The sequence below is a fragment of the Cicer arietinum genome, chromosome 5 (assembly GCF_000331145.2).
Source record: "Cicer arietinum cultivar CDC Frontier isolate Library 1 chromosome 5, Cicar.CDCFrontier_v2.0, whole genome shotgun sequence".
NCBI classification, from domain to species: Eukaryota; Viridiplantae; Streptophyta; class Magnoliopsida; order Fabales; family Fabaceae; genus Cicer; species Cicer arietinum.
The window spans coordinates 22,588,044-22,597,956 of NC_021164.2; the positions used below are offsets into that span (position 1 = coordinate 22,588,044).

Below are 9,913 nucleotides of genomic sequence, written 5' to 3' on the forward strand. Positions count from 1 at the left end.
TCTGGTTTCAAAGACCAGTTTTTAGTTCTTAAGGGTTTTTAATAAACTTTGGAGCAACTCTATTAAATTCAAATTAATCCTCGAAATTTTAGGTCGCAATTATTGTCTAAATAGATTCAATTACCTTAATAATCAGCATCAACCACAATGTTGTGAAATGCAGCAAGGATAAAAATTCAGTGCTATGAACATTTGATCATTGGTAAGACCAACAGTTATCTCAATTATCATACTCTTCACTCCGGACATTTACAGTTGTTGGCTGTTACCAAAAATATAAAAAGTTAGAATAAATAAATTATTATATCCACTATTCCAAATATAAGATTTAAATTACATTTAGTCCAACTTACATCTATGGTCATAACAATGTGACATTGGTCTTGTTTATTCTTATTCACTTTCTTAACAATTTTCTCAACGGTAGACATCAAACGCTTAGTACTAGGATGCAGTTACGAGCCATAGACGCCACTTGTGAATTTTGCATTGCCTTGCATTGTGTCAAGTGAGACAACATATCCAAAGTACTCACATGTTGGTCTATTAATAAATCTTGATCATATACATATTTTTTTTTTTTTTAGTCTTAAGTATCTTTAACCATTAGTTAATTTAAGGAGTTATTTACCATTAGTTAATTTAAGGAGTTATTTGATATATTTTATTGACTTTAGTTCTTATATTTAATGAAATAGTTATGTTCTTATCTCTTTGATTAAGTAGAGATTTTTCGTAGTTTTACATTGTTTCTTTGTTTTAGATCAGTGCTAAATTTTGGTGAGAAATCAACATGACCTATGTGGAGTATTGCAATCATATCTGGAGTTGTAGGTGTCTAAATGAAGTCACACCAAGTGAAAATGAAAGCTTTGATCCATAGCTACAACTTTCATGAAGACATCAGAACCAAATTCAGGCTCAAAAGAGGATAATAATACATTATACGTCAGACAGAAGATTTTTTGCGCTTGAAGCGCAAAAACCGCGCCAGAGCGCATTTTGACATTCTTAACGTTGTTCAATTGCGCCTGGGGCGCATGGCGCGCTGCTGAATGTATAAAAGTGTGTGTGTGTTTTTTTTTTACTTTCTAGGGATCTTTTTGACGATTGGGAAGTTTGGAGACTTGCACTCTAGCAGAGAAACTCAAAGACGGTTTTTAACACCATTGGAGCAGTTTTATAAAGTGTCATTCATGAATCTTTCTTGTAATTTTTCTCTAATCTCTATCTTTTCTATCTCTGCCATGAGTAACTAAACCCTATTTGTTAGGGATGAGCGTAACAAGATTAAACCCCTATTTTTCTAATTTGATTTCTAGTTATATGAATGAGTTTATTGAATTATTTTTCTCATCGTTGTGCTTAATGTTTTTTATTGCTTGATCAACTTTAAAGTGTTCTAGGATTCGTATTTTGAAACGAAAGTGAACTTTACGAATGCTTAAGATGAGAAATTCATGATATTGGTCTATGGATAGATGCATGTCATGAAACCAATTAAATTTGTTGCAAAGGCAGTACTTTAAAAAGAGAACTTTTGTACCATAAAGCTTAATTCTAATATTAAATCCACTAAGAAATTACGGGTTACTTTGGAATTAAAGGTTCTCTCACTAAGACATTAGGGCAAGAATAATAAAGAGAATTCGGTAATAATTCAATAAAGGAATTTAGTAACTAGGATCAAATTAGGAACCAAGGTTGGATACAAAGTGAAACTCATCCCTGACATTTTTCTTATTATAAATGATCAATTTTATTACCGTTGTTAATTTTAAACATAATTTCAATCAATTTAGAAACTTTTTGTTCAATTTTAGTAATAAAATACAACTCGATAGTAAAACACAATCCTTGAGTTTGACACTCGATACTACCGTTTTGTTATTACTTGCAACGTTTCAGTACACTTGCTGAAACATTATCAAGGTTTTGGTGCCGTTGCCGGGGATTTCCATATCACTATTGAGTTATAATTTATTTACTTATTTGGAATTTTTTGTTCTGCAGTAAATTTTTATTTTATTTTAATTATTTATTTTTCTTTATTTTAAAACTTTTCATTACTCACAATTTGTCTAACCTTGTATTCGAGACCAATCCTCAACTTAAATTCTCTTTCATCTAGAAATAAAAGAAACTGCGAAAGAAAATCGAAAGAAGGTTCGAGAAAGGAGACAAAGGGAAAGACAATTAAAAGTGGAAGAAGAGGATTTGGCGGATTTCTTCATATTTTTGGAAATAACCACCACCTGAACGTACCCTCGACGAGCATGCGAATCGAGATAGAAACCGTGATCGGTTGGCCATCCATAACCAACCAGTTACAGTCAACAAGTTCAAAATAAGTCCCGCTCTATACCGAGAGTTGAAAGATTTTCATTTTTCCGATAAACATATCGAAGACACCAATAGACATCTCATAAACTTCTTTGAACTATTTGAAACAATGAAGGTGGATGGTTGATATGAAGAAGGCAAGATGTTGAGACTATTTCCATTGTCATTGAAAGATGATGCTAAGGAGTGGCTTAATTATTTACCCTCTGGTAGCATCACCACATGAGACGACCTTGAAGATAAGTTCTTGGAAAAATACATTCCCCCAGTTGTGTTCGTTAGAAAAAGACAAGAGATTTCAAGTTACAAACAGAAAGAAGTAGAATCTCTTCGTGATACTTATAAGAGGTTCAAGAGTTTACTAGTTGGATTCCCCAATCATGCTTATGACGACACTGGTCAGATGCAAATATTCTACAATGGTTTGAGGCCTAGCACTAGAATTATGTTGGATGGTACAGTAGGTGGTTCTTTGAATTACAAGACCGCATTAGAAGCACGCAAAATTATCGAGATCATGGCATCAAATGAATAAATAATGTTGTATGATAGAGGTGGTGGGTCCAAAAATGGTACACTAGAATTTAATGTTATGGATGATGGGTTGGCTCAAGGGAAGTTGCTCTCGAAATAAATAGAAGATCTTATCACCGTTGAGATAAAGAATGGGATGACAGCTCTAAATATACAACCCTAAGTGGTCCTTGTCAAATTATTGAAACATTGTGGGGGAGCACATAAAATTGGAGCTTGTGAAGTACCAGATTAAGATGATACAGAAGAACTAAAAAAGGTGAATTTTATGGGTAACAACAAGAAGCATAACAATTCCTACTCTAGTACGTACAATCTGGGATGGAGAAATCATCCAAATTTTTCTTGGAAAGGTCAACAGGGTGGATCGCGAGTTCAACAAAGACCTCAAGCAAATCAAATTCCACATTGAAAATCTGCATGGGAGAGTGTTATTGAGAAGTTAGTAACAAGCACAAGTTCTTTCTTTGAAGAGTCAAGAGCCACCCATAAAAATCACTCAGTCTCAATAAATAATCTTGAGACCCAACTGGGTCAACTAGCTCAACAACAATCAGAAAGAGCCTCTGAAAATTTGCTTAGTGACACAGTTCAGAATTCGTGAAATGATGTTAATGTCGTGACAATAAGGAGTAGCAAGGTAAGTGAACCAGTACCACCTAAAGCTAAAAATGGTGGGAATACTTCAACTTTAACCCACTTAGATTAAATGGTCACCCCAGCATCAGTTGAGGAGCACATCGCTCTTGAAAGGGAGGAAGAACCTGTAGTGCAGAAAAAGGACAAACTCCCAAAGCACAAAATTCGATTTCCGTTTTCTCAAAGATTAAAAAAGGAAGAAATTGAAAAACAATTCGTTAAGTTTCTTGATGTTTTTAAAAAATTGCAAATTAACATACCTTTCGCAGAAGCACTAGAGCAGATGCCGACATACACCAAGTTCATGAAGGAAATTATGTCAAAGAAAATAAAAATCAGTGGTGAAACAGTGATGCTTACCGAAGAGTTTAGTGTTCTCCTATAGAGGAAGTTGTCACCTAAGCTCAAGGATCCTAGAAACTTCTCTATCCCTTGTGCTATTGGGAATAGAACTTTCGGGAAGGCCCTGTGTGATCTTAGGGCTAGTGTGAGTCTTATGCCCTTTCCATATACAAAAAGTTAGGCATTAGAAGAGTCAAAGACACACGACTGATGTTATAGTTCGTGGATCGCTCAATGAAACAACCATATGAAGTGGTGGAAGATGTGTTGGTCAAAGTGGATAAGTTCATTTTTTCAGTGGATTTTGTTGTACTAGATATGGAGGAGGACAATGACATTCCTTTGATTTTAGGGAGACCATTCTTAGCAATAGGGAGAGCCATGATTGATGTGGCAAATTACACCTTAACCTTGAAGGGAAATGAGAAAACTGTCACTTTCAATATTCTAAAAATCGTGTAACATTCAAAAGAAAGAGAAGGGTGTTGAGACAAAATCTCAAATTAATGTTTTGATGATAATTAAACAAAAGGTTAATTAAGACTTCTAATAATGATTCTAAGTGTTTTGGTATTTAACATGTGTATTTGAGTGTGTTAAAATAAGATAGGTACAAAGCATTACAAAGCAGATCTTATTAAAATCAAGAACGCAAAATTAGTAAAACGAAGAAGGTTCGTAATAGATTTCTAGAAAACGAAGAACGTTCTCCACATCTGCCATAAACAAGAATGATCAGATTTTTATGTAAAAGATTATATCCAAGAAGTGTTATCCATTCCATATCCTCATCAGAAATATACTAGGATCAATCTAAGCAAGAACTATTCTAGAATTCAAAGACTCAAACACCTTGCTTCATAAAATGCATAAAGCAAGATCATTCTCCAAGTCAAGCAAATGCAAGTACAACTGACAGGTGGTAAAGGACACTGTTGTTGTACCTTCAAACAGACCTGCACACATGACTCAAAGCTTGTAATCATTTCAGACAACTGTCAAGATCACAAATATAAGTTAGTTCATCTCATACCAATTCAAAGAACGTTCTTGGATCACAAGAACATTCCTAGTTTCAACAACAACAATCTTGTTTTATGGCTGACCTTATCCATTCACTTACTCATAATAGCTGGCCTACTTCCAACGGTTAAATGAGCTGTCATAAGCTCTGTTGAAGCCTATAAATAAAGCTTCACGATGAAGAACAAAATAGAACTCAAAGTGCCAAGCAAACATCACTCATTAAATCATACTTGAGCTTCTCAAATCATTCTAAGTTGCAGTTCCATTCTTAGTGTGACATTAGAATCAATGATTATTGAATTCTAACATATAGAATCTATTTCTCAAACAAGACTTGAGCAATACCTAGATTCTAACATTCTCAAAATCATTACTTTAAAACTCAAGGCTATTTTGTTAACATAGCTTGACTAGCGTGTAAAAATCCTTTTATGATTTAAAAGGTAGCTTGTAAAATCCTTTCTGAAATAGTGTAAGGTAACTGTGAAAATCCTTTCTAGGTAGAAAGATAGAAATTGTGTAATAGATCAAGATTGATCTGTGAAAACTGTGTGAAAACTAAGAACGTTCTTGTTTTGAGAACTTAGTAGAAAATCTCACATTTGTGAGGATTGGACCTAACTCGTGTTGGGTGAACCAGGATACATGCTTGTGTGATCTCTCTATCTCTATCTCTATTTATTATTTGTCTAACATTTGGTTTTTATATTGATAAATTGATATTGTTGTTTTTCCACTAACCAATAACATTTTTCGTTTGTAACCAAGATCAATCTTGAGTTAAACTTTCAGTTTTTAAAGAGGAATTTTTAAAAGGGGAAATTATAATTCAAACTTCCCTTCCTTATAATTGGCATTATTACTTCAATTGGCATCAGAGTCGGTCTCTAAGGATTAAACACCCAAAAAGTGTTAGAGCAAAAGATTCAGGAAGATAATGTCAAAAGCTAAATACATTGTTGAAGGAGGGTCATCAAACAGACCACCATACTTTGATGGCTCAGATTATTATTTTTGGAAAAACAAAAATGCAATTGTTTCTAAAGTCATAAGACACTGGTATGTGGCGAATCATCACAAATGGAGACTTAATGCCAATAGTAGATCAAATCGATTCAACATCTGCTGAAAAGAAAGAAGCAAATTGGACAACAAATGAAAAATCTAAGGTACTTCTAAACTCAAAAGCTCAATTATTTTTATCATGTGCCTTAAGCAGGAAAGAAAGTAAAAGAGTAGATGAATGTGATACGGCAAAGAAAGTATGGGACACATTACAAACTCACCATGAAGGAACAAGCCATGTTATGGAAACAATAATTGATATTGACATTCGGAAGTTCGAAATGTGTTCTCTTGGCAAAGCGTATTCAATACAAGACAGAGTAAGAAAGATCATGAGATGTCTTCCAATCATGTGGAAACCAATGGTGATGGCTATAAGTCAAGACAAGAATCTTGAGGTACTAGGCTTGGAAGAACTTATTGGAACTCTGAGGGAACATTAAGGGATGTTACATGAAGATAAACCTGTAAAGAAAGGAAAAATAATAGCTTTAAAAACATCCCAAAATTCACCAAGTGTTCAACAAACAAATGAGAAAAGTGACTCAGAAGATAGCTAAGAAGATGTTGATGAAGGGATTGCTCTCCTCACAAGAAAGATACAAAGAATGATGAGGAGAAGAGATCAGATCAAAAAGAGATCTCCAGATAAAAAGGACTTCAAAACTGAAGTAGATAAAAGTAAAATCACTTGTTTTGGATGCAACAAACAAAGACATTATAAAACTGAATGTCCATTGAACAAAAGAGTAACAACCAAATTCCCCATCAAGAATAAGTCGATGAGGGTAACCTGGGATGACTCTGATGAATCAGAAACAGATGAACTTGAAGAAGCCAACTTATGTCTGATGGCAAACACTGAAGATGTAGAGGTAACAAAGTCTGAACCTTGTCTTTTATGTGAACATATGGAAAAAGAATTTGATAATTTGCTAAATGATTAAAAAAAATTTATTCAAAAGTGTAGTTCTTTTAAAGAAAAAATTCACAAGGAAAAAGAAGAGAAAGGAAAAACTCAGCCTATAAATGATAAACTTAAAGATATCGTTAAAAATCTGAAAGAATCTCAACTCAAAAAATTTGAAACTGAAAGTTCAGAAAGTCAAGACCGATCTTTATCTCAAAAGGAGAACGTTTGCCTTATAGCTAAAGTTTAAATTCTTAAAATGATTTGTCAAATTTTATTAAAGCTACTGAAACCTTTCAAAGAATCATGGGATCTCAAGTAGAAATATTTGATAAAGTTGGTATTGATTTTGTTAAAACTAAAAAAACCAAACTGTATGGAAAAAAAATTTGTTCTTGAAAGGAAAGAAGAAAAATGCAAAATTAAATGTTCATATTGCAACAAAATTGGACATCTAGAATTTGCATGTTATTTTAAAAAAAGAAATGAAAATATAAAGAACAAAAAGATCTTCAGAAAAGAAGAACATCATGGAACAAAAGCAAAATTTTCTCAAAATCTGAAAAAAAAAAAAAAAAAAAAAAAAAAAAAAAAAAAAGGAGAACGTTCTGTAACAAATGTAACAAAAGGAGAACGTCCTAGAGCTTTACCAAAACCAGTTGCAACTCAGCTGACTTAACCTTTTTAAAAAAAAAACCACTAGATATTCCTTTTGGTCCAAGATTGGTCACTCGGAGATAACATATAACATTAAAAAGGATTCAGATTTTAAAACTAACACTCCATGACCCAAGACCAAGTGGGTACCTAGAGTTAATGGAACAAATCATGCAGGATCATTTTTTTAAGATATCAAGAAAAAGCCATGGTTTTTGGACAATGGTTGTTCAAGACATATGACATGTGAAAATAATTGCTTCATGTCCTTTATCAAAATGGATGGAGGGTTCGTAACATTTGGGAACAATGATCAAACAAAAATCAAAGGCAAATGTACAATAGGTAAAGTAATTATGCCAAAATCAATGATGTTAAATATGTTGAAGGATTAAAATATAACCTTCTAAGTATTAGTCAACTCTGTGATAATGGCTTTGAAGTTATCTTTAAGCTAAACATATGTGAAGTAAGAATGATAAATTCTGGTGAAATTATATTTTATGCATCTAGGAAGAAAAACCTTTATGTTTAATACATTGAAGAACTACCAGTCAAATCTTGTCTTATGTCCATAAATAAAGACAAATGGATATGGCATAAAAGAATCGGACATGTAAGTATGAAAACAATTTCAAATTTATCAAAATTATATCTTGTTAGAGGACTTCCTAAAATAAACTTTGAATAAGATAAATTATGTGAAGCTTGTGCAAAGGGAAAACAAGTTAAGAGTAGTTTTCACTCAAAAGAATTTATATCAACTAAAAGACCTCTTGAACAACTTCACATTGATCTTTTTGGTCCCATCAAAACCACTAGCCTAGGAGGTATGAAATATGGTTTTGTCATTGTTGATGACTTTTCTAGATACAAATGGGTACTATTTTTAAAACAAAAGGATGATGCATTTGATGCCTTCAAAAACTTATGTAAAAAGTTCAAAATGAAAAGGAATCTGATATAATCAAATGTGAGATGTGATCATGGAGGTGAATTCATTAATGCATCCTTCAAAATATTTTTTGATGAACTTGGCATCTCTCATAATCAATGTTATGCAAGAACTCAACAACAACGTTCTCGAAAGAAAGAATAGAACTTTGCAAGAGATGGAAAGAACAATCTTGGAAGAATTAAATGTTGAAAAGTATTTATAGGATGAAGCTATAAACACTTTTGATATATTTTGAATCGTGGAATTAGAAAAATCATAACCAAAAAAACCCTATGAGATCTGGAAAAATAGAAAATCAAACATTTCATATTTTCACATCTTTGGTTGTTATTGCTACATCTTAAACAACAAATATAACTTTGGAAAGTTTTATGCAAAATCAGACAAAACTATAGTTTTAGGATATATTCAACGCAATCTAAGGGATAACGTATCTTTAATTTGAAAACCAAAATTGTTGAAATAAGTATGCACATATTATTTGTTGATCTTGATTTAAAAAAGAAAGATGGTGAGGAGGAAGAACAATCTTGGCAAAAAGAGCAGATTGTTTCCCAGGAAAATGAGATTGATAAACAATCTTTGTTTCAAACTCCTTCTAGAAGTTGGAAACTAATAGGTGATCATCCTTATAATCAAATCATTGGAGATACAGCTGATGACATTAGAACAAGAATGTCATTTAAAGATGATGTAAACAGCAACATGGCAATGATATCTCAAATGGAACCAAAATCTATCAAAGAGGCAATAGTTGATCAATCTTGGATTGATGCGGTGAAAAAATAATTTCTACAATTTGAGAAAAATGAAGTCTGGACCCTTATTCTAGATCCACTAGATCAAACAATAATTGGAACTCGATAAGTCTTTAGAAACAAGCTAGATGAAGAATGAAAGGTTTTCAGAAACAAAGCAAGGTTAGTTGCTCAAGGTTATAATCAACAAGAATGAATAAACTATGATGAAACCTTTGCTCCAATTGCAAGGTTAGAAGCCATATGAATTTTTCTTGCATATGAATCTCATAAACCTATCAAACTTTATCAAATGGTTGTTAAAAGTGCATTTTTAGAGGGTGTTTTTAAGTTTATGTCCGTCAACCTCCTGGTTTTGAAAATCAAAAGAAACCGAATCATGTTTTTAAACTCACCAAAGCCTTGTATAGTTTAAAGCAAGCTCCTAGAGCTTGGTATAAAAGATTAAGTTCTTTTTTGATCAAAAATGGATTTTCTCATGGGAACATTGACACAACACTTTTTAAGAAAAATAATAATAATTTACTCATTGTTCAAGTGTATGTTGATGATATTATTTTTGGATCAACAAATGAAAAAATGTGTGAAGATTTTTCAAATCTCATGCAAAATGAATTTGAAATAAGCATGATGGAAGAATTGAGATATTTTCTTGGTTTACAAATAAAACAACATAAAAAT

The 9,913-nt window shown here is 32.5% G+C and overlaps 1 non-coding gene across 1 annotated transcript; it reads right to left on the reverse strand.

The window, feature by feature from the left end:
• Window positions 1–2,623: 2,623 nt before the first annotated feature.
• Window positions 2,624–2,729, reverse strand: LOC113784586 (small nucleolar RNA R71). The gene has a single exon (XR_003470656.1). It is a non-coding gene; the product is annotated as a small nucleolar RNA R71 (small nucleolar RNA).
• Window positions 2,730–9,913: the final 7,184 nt, after the last annotated feature.